Source organism: Anomaloglossus baeobatrachus, chromosome 6 (assembly GCF_048569485.1).
Source record: "Anomaloglossus baeobatrachus isolate aAnoBae1 chromosome 6, aAnoBae1.hap1, whole genome shotgun sequence".
In the NCBI taxonomy this organism is placed as follows: Eukaryota; Metazoa; Chordata; class Amphibia; order Anura; family Aromobatidae; genus Anomaloglossus; species Anomaloglossus baeobatrachus.
Genome location: NC_134358.1, coordinates 52,654,862 through 52,671,774, shown reverse-complemented (window position 1 = coordinate 52,671,774; position 16,913 = coordinate 52,654,862). Strand labels below are relative to the sequence as shown.

Sequence of the window (16,913 nt, the reverse complement as noted above, 5' to 3'; positions counted from 1 at the left end):
CTGCTCGTCCTCGCCGCTGCTCTGTCCTCGCCGCTGCTCGTTCCCATGCCGCTGCTCGTCCTCCCCGCTGCTCTGTCCTCGCCGCTGCTCGTCCTCTCCGCTGTTCTGTCCTCGCCGCCGTCCTCCTCTCCTTCCCTCGCCGCTGCTCGAATTTGCCGCTGCTCTGTCCTCACCGGCGCTCGTCCTCCCCACTGCTCGTTCCCCTGCCGCTGCTCTGTCCTCGCCGCTTCCCTCGTTCCCTTGCCGCTGCTCTGTCCTCACCGCTGCTCGTCCTCCCCGCTGCTCGTTCTCCCGATGCTGTGGTCGGCGTCCTCACGTCCTGCACTCTGTGCATTTAGCACAGCAGTCGCACGGGAGTGACGTCACGGCGCAGGCACAGGGGTAGAATGATGATGCATAGCGCGGCAGCGCTATGCTTCATCATTACTGTGCGCGGTGATGGGGGAGCCGCCCCAGGCAGGGGGCCCCGGTGCTGCGGCTGACACCAGGCAGGGGGTCCCGCTGCTGCGGCTGACACCAGCCAGGGGGGCCCGGTGTCGGCGGCGGCACCGGTTCAAATAGCGGCCGCGTGGTCTGCGGCAGAACAGCGCGGATCCTCTCTCACTGACAGGAGCTGGCTGCTGATCTGCCTGGCGGTCGCCGGGCCCCTAACCTCCCGGGCCCGGTCGCAGTGACGACCGCTGCGACCGCGGTAGTTATGCCCCTGCTAGCACCCTCATCAGTAAACGAATATATCACCAGAACCACCAATACATGACTACAGTACCAAATTTACTACAACAATATATTGTAATGTCACATCCCCATATACATTTGTATCACATGAATTAACAACTCCCAGTATGTCCTTAACAATTGTAATAAAATGCTGGGAGTTATCAGTATTTATCAGACTTTGGACCATAGAGGAACCACAGTCCTGATGAGAAGCATTGAGTATCACAAACATACAGTCACATCCAGGTACCTTGTAGGTGACATCTTCTCTGATCGGAGTCATCTTATTCTTTCTTCTCCATCTTGTCCAGACGTCATGATGACTTTTCACATCCACAGCTCCTCTCTGCAGACCTCCCGGGTCTTCTGCAGCACATCTCGACATTATGCCCTTAAAAATAAATAGTAGAATGATTATAATGCTCCTAAATATAAATATATGACCTACGCTGTGCGTCTGAATAAATAATTGCCCCTCACTGTGCTCCCTGCATAAAATGACCCACACAATGTCATTCTTATGGTACATGGCGTCTTCTTTCAGTTCTGGGCCCCCTCGTCACACCATCCTGTACAATGTGTTCCCACTATACTTCCAAATGTCTATACTGTGCCCCCTCCTCACACTCCCCCTCCTGAGCTGTACCCTCACACTGTTCCCCATGCTATCCCCTCTCTATACTGCCCTCACCCTCAGCACCAAAATCACTATAGTGCAGCTCAATCTCATATTCCCCCTCCTCAGCATACTGCGCCCTCACACTGGCCACCATGGTGCCCCTTCTCTATACTGTTTATCCCCCCCCCCCACTACCCAGTCTCTATGCTATGCCCCTCACACTTTTCTCCACCAATGCTCTCCACTTACAATATTCTCCCACCATACTGCTGCCTCACACTTTTTAATGGTGCCCCCATGATTACTGTGCAGGGGCAAATATGACGCATGCCCCCCAAAGGTACGCCCCTGTACAGTGTACAGGAGAATACATGATTGGTACACAATATACTGTGATACAGACACCAGATGTTATACAATATACACATTATTATATACCATCTGATGTGTGTACACAGTATATCACACTACTCTGTACACTGGATATGGTATACCATGTACACAGATATACCATGCCCTGCACTGATCACACCTGGACCTACAGGACAGGATGTAACATATTCTATATGTAATATGGGCCATATACTGTAGTATAATCTGTGCTGCAGGCTCAGATGTGATCAGTGCAGGATTCTGTGTAGTGATGTCTCTGCTGGAGATCAGTGTGAGTTATTGCAGGGGAGGGATGAGGCTGCAGCCGATGACCCGGCACTGACAGCCCGACCTGGTCTTCTGCAATAACTCACACTGATCCCGAGCAGAGCTGCCGCTGACACTATGGAACCGGTCTGGAGTTATCAGCGGCGTCCTGCTCCCTCCTCACTGCAGCCCCCTGCCCGGCCGGCACCATGATTAATGACCTCATACTTACCGGGATCCACTGAGACCTCCGGTCCTCCCACAGTTCCTCTACGGAAGGAAGAAGCAGCAGCAGGTGCGCGGTGACGTCATCCTGGCAGACACAGCGTGCAGTGGGCGTGTCTGCAGTACAGTGATGGCCGGGATTCAAATACCTTAAAGGTACAGTGCGGTCTTGAACCACTGCGGCATTAATAAAATGGCGGACACACAGATGGTGGTGGGGGCCCCCTCAGAGGCTCTTGTGGTGGGGGCCCCTGGGCTGAAGCCCCGCCTGCCCCGCCTATAATCCGGCCCTGCCTCCATGCCTCCTGTGAGTCCCAGTGAAACTCAGTCCATCACAGTAGTAGAGATCACTTTCCTTTCTACGGCTCCACATCTTTTCTCCAAGTAGCGGAGGAGGTATGGCACTTTGGTGGTGCAAAGACTAGGCTCTTCAGACTCTTTGGGGAGATTCCTAGTCACATGCCAATTGTGATTAACCGATTACCTTGATGGTTAGGGGCCTGGCCACTACAGTCTTGTCTTTCGGCTCCCTCAGTCTGCGGTCGCTCTGTTTGAGGGTCAATCTCTAGCCTGTTATTCTCGCTCGGTGTCCCAACCAACACTTGAGGATCATGCTATCTCTGTTCTGGTCTCCTTCCTCCTCTTGCCATAAGTCACCCACTGCATACGGCCTCAACAGTCTACAGACTATACATCTGTCTCTGTTACACACTGGTTCTTCACTAACTTTCTAAAAGAACTGTCTCTTTCCCTATCAACTAACCTCTTCCATTGTGGGCTAGTTCCAACACTTAACTCTAACTGTCCCTACAGTCCGCTGCTCAGCCTGAACTCAATCCCCTGCCAACAGCACAGTGCATATCATTATACATTAACACTGCTATATGTTATACCTTACATATCATTACCAACACTACATATCACAGGTTATACTATACATTACACAGAAACATATTACAATACATCACAATCCACACATTATCATCACGGTTCACATATCACAATATTTACAAAAGACGCAAAACACAATTCAACATTAAATAACGCAATTGCTGTCTTCAGGGGCCGCAAGACAACGGTGTCACAGGAGTGATGGGTAACTGATGCAGGGGCTCCTAAACTGGCCCTCAGATTAGTGACAGGGCGCTGTCTCTTGTCACAGAGGTACACTTTGTGGTGGCAAGGTCTGGACCACCAGCGTGACCCTAACTCCTGTCCGTTCCCTGGTGTAACACCCTTCACCCTCGCCCCTGAGGAAGGCCAGAACCGAAGAAACAAACTCCACAAATAATGCAGACAGGGGAGGACCCACTATGGGGAGATAAGGTATGCACACCAGTGACTATGTAAGGGGAATACATGAAATAGCAGAAACTGCTGTGTGAATACTGACTTGAAAAATCCAATAGCTATATGCAAGAGTGAATATGTGAAAAATGGAATCTGCATTACTGCCATGAACATATGAATCAAGAGAAATTTAGCTACTGAATTGATCAATGCAACAGAGCCCCAACACTACGCCAAAGTATTTCTCTACGTTGGGGTCCCTAGCTTGTGTGTGTCCTCTCATGCAGTTAAAAAACCTACCGTGTATGGGAAGCTGAGACCCAGGCCATTTATGCGTATGATATGGATTGGCAATAGGTGTGGTTGGGGAGGGTTCACAAACGAAAAAATACTAACAAATAGGAATAACGTTTGGAAAACCACTCTAAGTCTGAACTGGGTGCAAAAACCTAAAAAAAAAAAACATCACTATGGGGAGATAAGGTATGCACACCAGTGACTATGTAAGGGGAATACATGTAATAGCAGAAACTGTTGTGTGAATACTGACTTGAAAAATCCAATAGCTATATGCAAGAGTGAATATGTGAAAAATGGAATCTGCATTACTGCCATGAACATATGAATCAAGATAAGATAAGGTATGCACACCAGAGAAATACTTTGGCGTAGTGTTGGGGCTCTATTGCATTGATCAATTCAGTAGCTAAATTTCTCTTGATTCATATGTTCATGGCAGTAATGCAGATTCCATTTTTCACATATTCACTCTTGCATATAGCTATTGGATTTTTCAAGTCAGTATTCACACAGCAGTTTCTGCTATTTCATGTATTCCCCTTACATAGTCACTGGTGTGCATACCTTATCTCCCCATAGTGATGTTTTTTGGTTTTTTTTGGTTTTTTTTTAGGTTTTTGCACCCAGTTCAGACTTACGGTGGTGTTCCAAACGTTATTCCTATTTGTTAGGGGAGAACCCAAACACATACACACTTCAATCAAACACAAGGGAGAGACAACACGGGCACAGGAAGAAATAAAATACAGGGAGGAAATAAACTGACAACGGGGATATTTCCACACCACACAAGATATTGTGATGCCCTGGCAAAACCCGGTAGTCATAGAAAGGCCCCCGCACAACACCCTTCCCTCACTTAGGAAACACACAGCCGACCTGAAACCCTAGACACCCCCCTTAGGGAAAGGTAGACAGCCCGGGGCGGGAAAACAGTCAGTCTTGTCAGAGGTTGAGTTGTAGTTCAAGTTGAGAGGAGTGAGCTGGGGCTAGGTGTAGTCCCAGCAGGAGGAGAAGTTCAAGAAGAACGGTGCCAGGGTAGGAGCCCTGGTGCCTTTGGCTAGGTGGCAGATGGTGGTTTCCATCAGCAGGAGACGGGAAGATGGCTCAGCAGAACCGAGGTGGACCGGGACAGGGTTGTAGCCCGCCGGTACCGACCCTGGGAACCGACCCGGAAACTGGAGCACAAAGGGGGCTACTCGGACCCTGAAGCCAGGACCGGAAACCAGCGGCCTGGTTAATTAACCGATTGAGGCCAGGATTATAGGTCCTGTCCCACTTAAAGTCCCTCATAGAAGACAACAGCCCATCAAAAGGGATAGGAGGTCACCGTCAGGCCCATAGATCCCACGGGCCAGAGGCTGCGGGCACGGCTCCTTAGGCCACATCCAGCCGGAAGCGGACTCCTGAGTTTCAGACTAGGAAGTCCACCTTACACAAAGTCAGTGCAGAGGAAAAGGATAGAGACCACCAGCCCGAGTGGGGCATCCGAATGCAACTGGCGGCGGCGCCGGCCACCAGCACCTTGGTTTACCAAAGACTCGTGTGATTCATTGACTGTGAGTAATCAAGCACCCCCCCCTTCCTGCCGTCGCTACACCTTGCACAAAGACACTGGATTCCGGGCAACCATCCCTATCCACGGAGGGGTTAACATCTAGCTGACACAACATCTCCCCTGAGTGCCCCACAACAGCAGCGGTGGTGTCCCACCTCACCACACACAGTGGGTGGAGTCACGGACTTAATATGGCCTAGCCCGTACATCTACGCACCCCTTTTTATTCGGCGTGTCCGCGAGACCCCCGGGTCCGAGGACCCTCGAGCCACCACCCCAGAAGTCCCGGAGCAAAGCAGCGCCGGCTGCTGGCACGGGTGTGGCACAATATCATAATTGATCACCAGAAACTGGATCACACGCTAAAGACCGGAGTTGCTGGAGCAATACTGGAGCTATAATCGGCGATGAGGAACTGGATCCAGCACCCTATAAAGGGTGGAGGTAGCCGTGAGTGGTCATTAGCAACCTGAGCGCCTAGCAGCAGTTCACAAGCCAGCAGGAATTAACTTCTGCTGGATTGATGAGCGATGAACATGAAAACAGCAAACGCCCGGCTCTGGCTGAACAACAGGTTACCTGTCAGTCTCTGCAGTGTGAACAGAGTCCGACGCTGCCATGACAAGTGCAGAGCAGAACACAACAACAGCTACAGCTTACAAGTGCACACACTGAAGATTCAGCAGGATTCAGAAGTTTGCGGATCGATCCCAAAACTGGACAACCTCTTTATCAATACCATCCACATTGAACCCCTGTGGTAACAAGTTGATATAGTGGGAACTCTAGACCCATCTGCAATGTACTCTGCAATCTCTTTGTTGCATTTAGATTCCAAAAATCAACTTTCAGGCCTGCGGATCATTTCTGATCCACTGCCAATGATGAGAGTAAGTTACCTGCGAGCAGCAGAGCCACGAGTAGGTGCGTGTGCTGCCATAGCCAGATCATCTCAGCACAAGCTTAAATTTCATCGCTGACGACTCTACTAATCAATGGGGATTTTTTTTCTTACTTTTCCACTCTGTCTGCCAATTTTTGGTGGAAATTTTCTTTCCCTCTCTGAGAAGCTCACAGCTCGAGATGCTGCGCCGCACAGTTTGGTTGTCATGGAAGGTTGAAACAGACAGATATAATGTGCCAATTATTTCAAGCATTATTCCTTCTGTGGTATTTATATGAAGCATTGGGCAGATGGTAAATCAGAATTAGTCTAAGAAAAGGAGAGGACTGAAGGGGAAGAAACTACATTTTGAAAAGCAAAAAAGCGTGCGCTTCAAAAAAGCTGAAAATAAAAAAAGAAGGAATGTCAATTAGTAGAAGTTATTTTATATTTCACATTTACGTAATGCCAGCTCGGAGGAGACCAGACAACTGTCTGCTGAATGCTAGAAGACGCACACTAAATTCTATGGAGACATTGTGAAGAGAAATGCCAACTGGAAAAAGATACAAAAAAAAGCACAAAAAGCAAAAAAAAAAAGGTATCAGAGAGGATTATAATTATAGAATTGTTCATGCTAATATTAAAGGGACTCTGCAAGAGCTGACAAAAGATTGGCACTGCCCCGGTGCAGTGTCTAGTCTGGTCCTAAGTGGCCGCCGGACCAGGGCAGTCTTCACTTCTCGGTTCGGTATCCTCGGCCCGGCATTCTGGGCACCTCTTGGGCTCACAAGGTCCTGCGATATCATGATGTAACACAAGGTGCCTTAATCCTGTCTCCAAAGATGACCGGACTGGACACTGGACTACAGCAATATCAATCTTTCTGCTCAGGTTTAGTCTCAACACCAATTGTCATAATTTAATAACAGAAGTTACAAAAAGTGACCTGTTGGGGACAGGTAGAATATAATGGAATGGTGGTATAGTGACAGTATAGGAGATGTTGGTATTGTAATTTCCTAACAGCAACACTAGAGGTTGTCCACTACTTTTGCATTGATGGCTTATCCTTAGGATAGGTCATCAATGTCAGATTAGTCGGGGCCCAACACCCCGCACTACCGCTAATCAGCTGTTCTCGGTCCCGGCGACGGCAGCAGGCAGCCAGAAATGCTCAGTTCCGGCACTGCTCCGTCTTCTGATAGTGGCCGCAGCCGGGTACTGCACATCCGCCTCCCATTCTAATCAATAGGAGGAGGATGTGCAGTGCCCGGCCATGGCCACTATCAGAAGACGGAGCAGTGCCAGAACTGAGCATTTCTGGCTGCTTGCTGCCGCCGCCGGGACTGAGAACAGCTGGACGGCGGGGATGCGGGGTATCACACCCCAGCCAATCAGACATTGATGACCTACCCTAAGGGGCACTTTCCACACTATGATATCGCAGGTGCGATGTCGGTGGGGTCAAATCGAAAGTGACGCACATCTGGCGTCGCTGTCGATATCGTAGTGTGTAAATCTTTTATGATACGATTAACGAGCGCAAAAGCGTCGTAATCGTATCATCGGTGTAGTGTCCGACATTTCTATAATTTAGCTGCAGCGACGGTACAATGTTGTTCCTCGTTCCTGTGGCAGCACACATCGCTGTGTGAGAAGCCGCAGGAGCGAGGAACATCTCCTTACCTGAGTCACCGCGGTTCATGCCGGCTATGCAGAAGGAAAGAGGTGGGCGGGATGTTTACGTCCCGCTCATCTCCACCCCTCCGCTTCTATTGGCCGCCTGCTGTGTGACGTCGCTGTGACGCCGCATGACCTGCCCCCTTAGTAAGGAGGCGGGTCGCCGGCCAGAGCGTCGTCGCAGGGCAGGTGAGTGCATGTGAAGCTGCCGTAGTGATAATGTTCGATACGGCAGCGATCACAAGATATCGCTGCTGCGACGGGGGCGGGGACTATTGTGCTCGGCATCGCAGCATCGGCTTGCGATGTCGTAGTGTGCAAAGTACCCCTAAGGAATGGTCATCAATGTAAAAGTAGTGGACAACCCCTTTAAGAAAATGTATAAAAGAAGTCATGGGCAGTATGACTTTTTGGCATATGAGAGGAAATCAGAATACCTGAAGGGAAACCTATGAAAACTCGCGGAGAACACACAAACTCCATGCAGCTGTCAGATCTGCCCATTCATTGATAACTCTGTCTTCAGTAACCTTTCCTTAGTAGTGGCAATAGATAATCAGAATTGTATATATTAATTTTGCATCTATGCAAGGTATTTGTATAAGAATTTTTTTTTAACTCAACTTTAGAAAAAGAAAAAGGAAGTCTATCCACCATATAATTGCATTAAGAAAATAATTATCGTAGAAATTTCTACCTATTATGAAAGAATTAAAGAGTTTTCCATACCTATTAGACTTAAAGAGGACCTGTCACGTGGTCAAAAATTATTAGTATTTGTTCTTGTTGTATTCCTGCTGTTCCCCTGAGTATTCTGTTTTTGTTTTTTCGGGCATTTTTATTATTTAGTGGTAACTTTTAAGGCCTTTACAAGAGAGAGTGGCTCACATGATTCCTTGGAGGCGTATCTTTATGCTGCTTTACATAATTACCCTGTAAGCCACGCCCCTGTGTAAAGACCGTGAAAATTAGCACTAAATAAAAAGGTCCATGTCTCTGGAACCATGAGGAGGATTTACAAAAAAACAAAAACTGGAATACTGAGGAGAGCAGCCTGAATGAAAATAGCTAAAAAAAAAAGGCCACTTTTGACCTGGTGACAAGTTGCCTTTAAATCGGCTACACCAGTCAATTTCAGAAGACTTTAATCTTATACCAATCTTATATGAATGAAATGTTCAGCTGATATTTATTCCACTTATGCCAGGGGATAAAAAGGAGTGAATTTTAGTACTTTAAGGACATAAGGTGTCTAGCATCAGTTATTTCTTACGGCCTGAGAATGTTTATGGGGCGTTAAAATGTGTGTATATATATATATATATATACAGTTAGGTCCAGAAATATTTGGACAGTGACACAAGTTTTGTTATTTTAGCTGTTTACAAAAACATGTTCAGAAATACAATTATATATATAATATGGGCTGAAAGTGCACACTCCCAGCTGCAATATGAGAGTTTTCACATCCAAATCGGAGAAAGGGTTTAGGAATCCTAGCTCTGTAATGCATAGCCTCCTCTTTTTCAAGGGACCAAAAGTAATTGGACAAGGGACTCTAAGGGCTGCAATTAACTCTGAAGGCGTCTCCCTCGTTAACCTGTAATCAATGAAGTAGTTAAAAGGTCTGGGGTTGATTACAGGTGTGGGGTTTTGCATTTGGAAGCTGTTGCTGTGACCAGACAACATGCGGTCTAAGGAACTCTCAATTGAGGTGAAGCAGAACATCCTGAGGCTGAAAAAAAAGAAAAAATCCATCAGAGAGATAGCAGACATGCTTGGAGTAGCAAAATCAACAGTCGAGTACATTCTGAGAAAAAAGGAATTGACTGGTGAGCTTGGGAACTCAAAAAGGCCTGGGCGTCCACGGATGACAACAGTGGTGGATGATCGCCGCATACTTTCTTTGGTGAAGAAGAACCCGTTCACAACATCAACTGAAGTCCAGAACACTCTCAGTGAAGTAGGTGTATCTGTCTCTAAGTCAACAGTAAAGAGAAGACTCCATGAAAGTAAATACAAAGGGTTCACATCTAGATGCAAACCATTCATCAATTCCAAAAATAGACAGGCCAGAGTTAAATTTGCTGAAAAACACCTCATGAAGCCAGCTCAGTTCTGGAAAAGTATTCTATGGACAGATGAGACCAAGATCAACCTGTACCAGAATGATGGGAAGAAAAAAGTTTGGAGAAGAAAGGGAACGGCACATGATCCAAGGCACACCACATCCTCTGTAAAACATGGTGGAGGCAACGTGATGGCATGGGCATACATGGCTTTCAATGGCACTGGGTCACTTGTGTTTATTGATGACATAACAGTAGACAAAAGTAGCCGGATGAATTCTGAAGTGTACCGGATATACTTTCAGCCCAGATTCAGCCAAATGCCGCAAAGTTGATCGGACGGCGCTTCATAGTACAGATGGAGAATGACCCCAAGCATACAGCCAAAGCTACCCAGGAGTTCATGAGTGCAAAAAAGTGGAACATTCTGCAATGGCCAAGTCAATCACCAGATCTTAACCCAATTGAGCACGCATTTCACTTGATCAAATCCAGACTTAAGACGGAAAGACCCACAAACAAGCAAGACCTGAAGGCTGCGGCTGTAAAGGCCTGGCAAAGCATTAAGAAGGAGGAAACCCAGCGTTTGGTGATGTCCATGGGTTCCAGACTTAAGGCAGTGATTGCCTCCAAAGGATTCGCAACAAAATATTGAAAATAAAAATATTTTGTTTGGGTTTGGTTTATTTGTCCAATTACTTTTGACCTCCTAAAATGTGGAGTGTTTGTAAAGAAATGTGTACAATTCCTACAATTTCTATCAGATATTTTTGTTCAAACCTTCAAATTAAACGTTACAATCTGCACTTGAATTCTGTTGTAGAGATTTCATTTCAAATCCAATGTGGTGGCATGCAGAGCCCAACTCGCCAAAATTGTGTCACTGTCCAAATATTTCTGGACCTAACTGTATATATATATATATATATATATATACACAGCATTAGTGTGAAAGGCCCTCCTAGTTTAAAAACAAGTAAAAAAGTTTAAAAGGGCATTCCACTATAAACATATTGATAACTTAACCTTCAGAAGGGTCATCAATACCAGATCAGTGGGGTGCAGTCACTCGGCTCCCCCACCGATCAGATGCAAGCACTCCGCCATATGGTTTAGTGGACAATTGTGACTACTGATGACTAGATCAGCTCCACTCATTTCAAAAGGCAATTTTGACATGCTCACCAGGCTTCAGGAAAAGGGGAAACCTCTAGTAATGCCAGAAGAGATGGCAAATATCAAAGTGTATGAGGTGCTGGAGTGAAACACTCGTCGCTAGAGATGGTACTGAGCTGATCAAAAATGGGCCCACTGGACCATAAGGGAACCCCAGGTTCCCTTTAATAGGGTAGAGACAAGGACTGTGGCAGCTGACCCCCAGGAGAGGGGCGTATACAGGAGCAGACGGACAGAGTCTCAAGTGTAGACAGGGACCACCAGGGTACCTGAGGCAGACAGAACAAGCAGGATGGACTGGTAGAGTCACTAGCAAGGCTGGGACCATGGGACCACCGGAGTGGCTGAGGCAGATGACATGGCCAGGATGGACACAGTCATTAGTACCAAAAGGGCAAGACGGACAGGCAACAGAAACCAACAGGACAGCACGGACTGGTACAGGCAGGACAGGACTGGAACCAGGTGCTAACAGGGCAGGAAAGGCCTGGAGCCAGGTACAGGCAGGACAGGACTAGAACCAGGTGGCAACAGGGCAGGACGGGTGGGGTCCAGGTACTGGTAGGACAGGACTGGATGGACAGGGCACACAAGGCAGACACGGGGACCATCAGGGCAAGATAGGACTGGAGCCAGGTACAGGCAGGACAGAACTGGAACCACGTACAGGCAGGACAGGACTGGAACGAGGTACAGGCAGGATAGAACTAGAACCAAGTGCCAACAGGGCAGGATGGTCTGGGACCAAGCACACACAAGACAGAACGGACAGGGCAGACATGGAGACCTGACAACTAGATAGCTAGACAGAACTAACTGACTAGACTGACTAACTGAACTCAAGGTGTTGATTAGGCACCTCCCCTAGTAGAAGCGTGCATTAAGTATCCAGTGCCTCTCAGCAGTAGGCTGAGAGGCACTTCCTAGGTGTGTTGCGATGGCCCTTTAAGAGGAAGGCCGTGGTACACATGCACAGGCTCTGGGAGTGGGAGGCAGGGAGAAGCTACATGGGGTACCGTGGGGACGCCGGGCAGTGTGGAGAGAGCTGGCTACAGTGTCCCTGCAGGGAGGTAGCGCGAGCGGTGCAGGGATGCAGCGTTACATGGAGTGATCTGCAACCAGACTCCGCTCCGGAAATACATTCAGAGGGTAGGAATTGGGGTGGAGGTTGGAAACCAGCTTGGCCTATAAAAAAAGGACTGGAGAAGACTTTATAAAAGTTGTCAATTAAGAATTTCTGTCTTGAAATAAAAATACAGTATAGGTACAAGTAATTAAGAATTGAGTAACAATCTAGATAGATTTTGGCAGACATGTAAGAAATGAACATAGAGTGGGTGCAAAAGGATCGTTATTTGGGGCAATAATGGCCATTATGGTGATGCTTTAAAAGGAATTTCTCATTCATATAATATTAGTTTCACAAGATATTTGTAGAAGAGAATAATTGTGATACGCTATAAATATATATATTTTGTTTTCATTTTTTAAAAATTCTAGAATTTTTTTTTTATCAAGTTCCCTTATAACAGTTTATGAGGAGCAAGAGCATGCAGAAGAAGGCGCCTGTATATGAACAAAACATGTGCTCTTTGCAGTCCACAGCTCATCATGTTTCACAATTCCACCTACTTTTAAGCTGGTAGTGGCCTCATTACCTCTTGGGCCCATGTGCGGCGGTACAGGTTGCCTCAATAATATGTGCACCCCTCATATGGACAGTTGTCCAGGCGTATCCTTAGAATCGGACCTAGAACCTCAACCACAGAGTCCCATACACTTTAGTATGATCTGAGCTGCAATACCCAAGTCCAGCCACTATGCGGTGTACAGAGCTGTGCTGTTATGGCTCAGTTTACAGAGCTGGGCAGTTTTGGCTCAGTTTAAAGAGCTGGGCCGTTCCGGCTCAGATTACAGAGCTGGGCCGTTCCGGCTCAGATTGCAGAGCTAGGCCGTTCCGGCTCAGATTACAGAGCTGGGCCGCTCCGGCTCAGATTACAGAGCTGGGCCGTTCCGGCTCAGATTACAGAGCTGGGCCGTTCGGCTCAGATTACAGAGCTGGGCCGTTCCGGCTCAGATTACAGAGCTGGGCCGTTCCGGCTCAGATTACAGAGCTGGGCCATTTCGGCTCAGATTACAGAGCTGGGCCGTTCCGGCTCAGATTACAGAGCTGGGCCGTTTCAGCTCAGATTACAGAGCTGGGCCGTTCTGGCTCAGATTACAGGGCTGGGCCGTTCTGGCTCAGTTAACAGAGCTACACGCAACTCTTTGGTGGGGGTTCAGGTCCCACTGATCTAATATATCAAAGTTTTGGATAGTCTTTTTAAATAAAAATATGAATTCAGAGTAGTTCTCAGCGGAGGTGAGGGACCCCATGAATTGCACTGTGTCCACCCTTGTACATACAGTAAAGTTGCAGATAGTTGTTATATCTTGACTATATTTCAATTACCGGAGAGAACCCTATGCGCCAGCATCTACCATGGTGTATAATGCAGACGGAGACTCTTCTTCTGGCTTCATTATGATTATTGTGCGTTCATCTGGAAGGAATGGTCTGACAGCTTGTGCGAAGTCATTTGTTTACCTCGTCTCCTCTCTGAAGGTTGTTCACCTTTCTATCAATTAAACAAGAAAAGCTCAGCATGAGGGATCGGTGCCCCGGCTGAGACGATGTGTGGAGCCTGCATGGGTTGCATCGCTGAGAAGCAGAATGGATAATCCACCACTGCTACAACTTACATTATTTATAGATAGGAGAAAACGCTGAAAAGTAATAAGATCATCCTGGAAAGTGACTGCTTTCCACGTGGCTATCAACATGTCACCATATATCATTCTACAGGCATGACTGTGGACATGAGGCTTTGACCAGCTCCAGACAGCTGTAATATTGTTGTCGCATAGCCTTCATAATATTGCTCCAATCTCTGGACCTCCTGTGGTTCCTGTAAACTGTACTTCTATTACTTTATGGTACAGTTGAGTTAAAAAGGAGCTTTGCTGTCCTAGCACAGTGTCCAGTCTTGTTCTCCTTGGCAGCCAGACCAGGGTAGTCTTCACTTCTGCACCCAACATCCTGGGTTTAGAGGCACCCAAGAAGCTGGATGCAAAAGAAAAGACTGCTGACTGCCCTCCACAGCATAAGCCTGCAGCTGTTGTATACTCCAACTAGCCGATCCTCATGAAATTGTTGGGTTTGTTTTACTATTCTTTAATATGTATGTAGGCCTTAGAGAACTATCAGCCAGGAGCAAACTATGCTTTATATATTCCTTCTTCCACAAACCTATGCTAATATGTGTAGTATGAAGTGGAAGCTAAAGCAACAATTCGAGTAAGACAGTGTATAATCGCCTTAATGGGCACCATGTTGATGGCCAAGATTAACAGACTGTCAAGAAGACCATTGTGAGTGGGACCTATAACCAGTATTGAACTGAGGTGTCAAGGGTCTGTGGCCCCCTGAGGCTTCAGTCGCCACAGGGTACTGCACCTCACCAGAGGTGCAGTATTCATCCCGGGTAAGGAGGAGGTCATTGCCGGTAAACCACAACCCACACAAAACATAGTTAGTGGCCCTCTTACTGGGACTGGGTTAGGGTAAGGTCATTTGGATGGTCACCACAAGGTATCAGACCTCCCATCCACTAGTTCAGCAACCTGGGGGGTGGAGCTAAGGCGACACACACACACACACACACACAGAGATAGAACAGTGAGTGGCGATCAGCCAGCAACACGGAACAAGCGAGACAAGGGGAGAACACGGTCGCTGAGGGGAGAGCTGATAGCTCCCTCAGGACCGGGCGTGCACTTCAGGGTGCGGAGCCCAAGGCTGGTGGGCACTGCACGTCCCGCCAGGACGATCCACCGGGCAGAGGATTTCAATTCTTCTGGCCCACACACACGCCTGGGGCACAGCAGCATATAGAGCCAGGAGCCGTGACACAAGAGCGGCACTAGTAACGGACTCGCGCTGCCTGCCATACGGGACAGGAATGGAGCCAATTCAAGGACTCAGGTCCCAGCGTAGCTTCAAGCCGCAGGTACTCACACAACACAGCGCAGGGAGGAAGGAGACAAAACCACCAGTTCTGACCTCCGAACTATCCATGATCTGCTGGAGCCCATGACAGCGAAGTCCGGCAGTCAAAAGGCGGTGACATCTCAGTGAGTAAAGAACTTTGATTGCAGGCCCGATGTCGCTCCCTTTCTTTGCTGCCTCTGAACCTGTGCTCCGCCATTAGAGACTATTACTCCCAACCCCCCTGTGGGCCTGAGCTCTGCCGGTGGAGAGCTGTACCAACCTAGCTGCACTGCCATCAGCCCTCAGAGGAAACCTCTTGCAACGGCGGCTCCCGTTATAGCCACACACCACTGGTGGCGTCACGTATAACTACAACCCCCATCATCATTCCCTATTTATTGACACCATCGTGGTCACGAAACCGGGCCTGGCCAGCTGTGACATTCCAACCCCTACACTGGCCCGGTGACAAGTAACCATTCGGACCTCGTGGGTGCGTCAAGTCCACTGGTAACATTGGTTCAAGGGGCCATCTCTTCAGCAACATGAATATATTACATTACCATCATTAACAAATTTACCTCTGCTTCTATACAATTATGGACTGGGTAGTTTGTTAAATTAATATTGAGATGCTAGTGTATTGTACCAGGTACTGCTCATGCTGTAGGATACATGGCTTGCTCTTGCAAAAAGCCCTGCTGGTTAATTCACTAGTTTTCCTGCGGCCAGTCCAAACCAGCCTTCAACATGGTTTATCCTGTAGCTCCGGGTCAATGAATTAAATGACAGAAAAAGAAAAAAAATAATAAAAAATCTATATCTCTGTAGGTGTTCCCTGTGAATTAGCCTGAAGAAGGCACAAAATGTTTAGTTTTATACATCACAAAAGTTTAGTGCATAGACATTTTATCCCTTGGATCATTCTACACACGCAGAGTAGCTGAAACGTACTATCTCCATGGGAATTCCTATCCGTGCAGGATCGGCAACAGGAGCTGGGTGTTACGAGGTGACTGTTAGGATAGCGCAGGGCAGGGGCTCCTATGCTGTCCCTAATACTAGGGGACCCTATGCTATCACTAACCTCAGGGTTACTCCTGATAGTGGTGATGTCGGAATCACGCACCTAGCTATGCTCCTGACTAGAGTTGAGCGCGGTTCTAGGTTTGAGGTTCTCCAGTTCTAGGCTCGAGTGATTTTGGGGCCTGTTCTAGATCGAACTAGAACTCGAGCTTTTTGCAAAAGCTCGATAGTTCTAGATACGTTCGAGAACGGTTCTAGCAGCAAAAAAACAGCTAATTCCTAGCTGGCTTTCCGCTGTAATAGTGTAAGTCACTCTGTGACTCACACTATTATGACATTTCAGTGTATAGTGTGCGTGAACAGCGCCTTCAGATCACTCCTGTTTGTATAATGGCGATCGCCATTTTTTTTTTTTTTTCCTTGTCTTCCTTCCCTAAGCGCGCGCGTGTAGTGGGGAGGGCCATTATGACAGCCAATCCCAGACACACACACAGCTAAGTGGACTTTTAGCCAGAGAAGCAACGGCATGTGTGATAGGATGTCCATGTCACATGTCCCTGCATTATAAAACCGGACATTTTCCTCCAGCACGCCATTATCTCTTCTGCGTCCTTGGTGTCAGACATCACTGGGGCAGCTGCGTCCTGAGTCCTATCGCTGATACAGCTGTATGCGCTCCATACACAGCGCTGGACAGC

At 47.7% G+C, this 16,913-nt stretch overlaps 1 protein-coding gene across 2 annotated transcripts in view; it reads right to left on the bottom strand.

Annotated features, from left to right (window-relative positions):
* Nucleotides 1–16,913, bottom strand: part of SAMD12 (sterile alpha motif domain containing 12) — an 878,347-nt gene that overhangs the window by 80,794 nt on the left and 780,640 nt on the right. Inside the window, exon 5 of one of the 2 annotated variants that reach the window (XR_012754659.1) lies at nucleotides 968–1,108. The exons of the other annotated variant lie outside the window; for it this stretch is intronic. The gene's annotated coding sequence lies outside the window, so the exon portion shown is untranslated. The remainder of the gene's footprint in view (nucleotides 1–967; nucleotides 1,109–16,913) is intronic. 2 annotated transcript variants of the gene reach the window in all.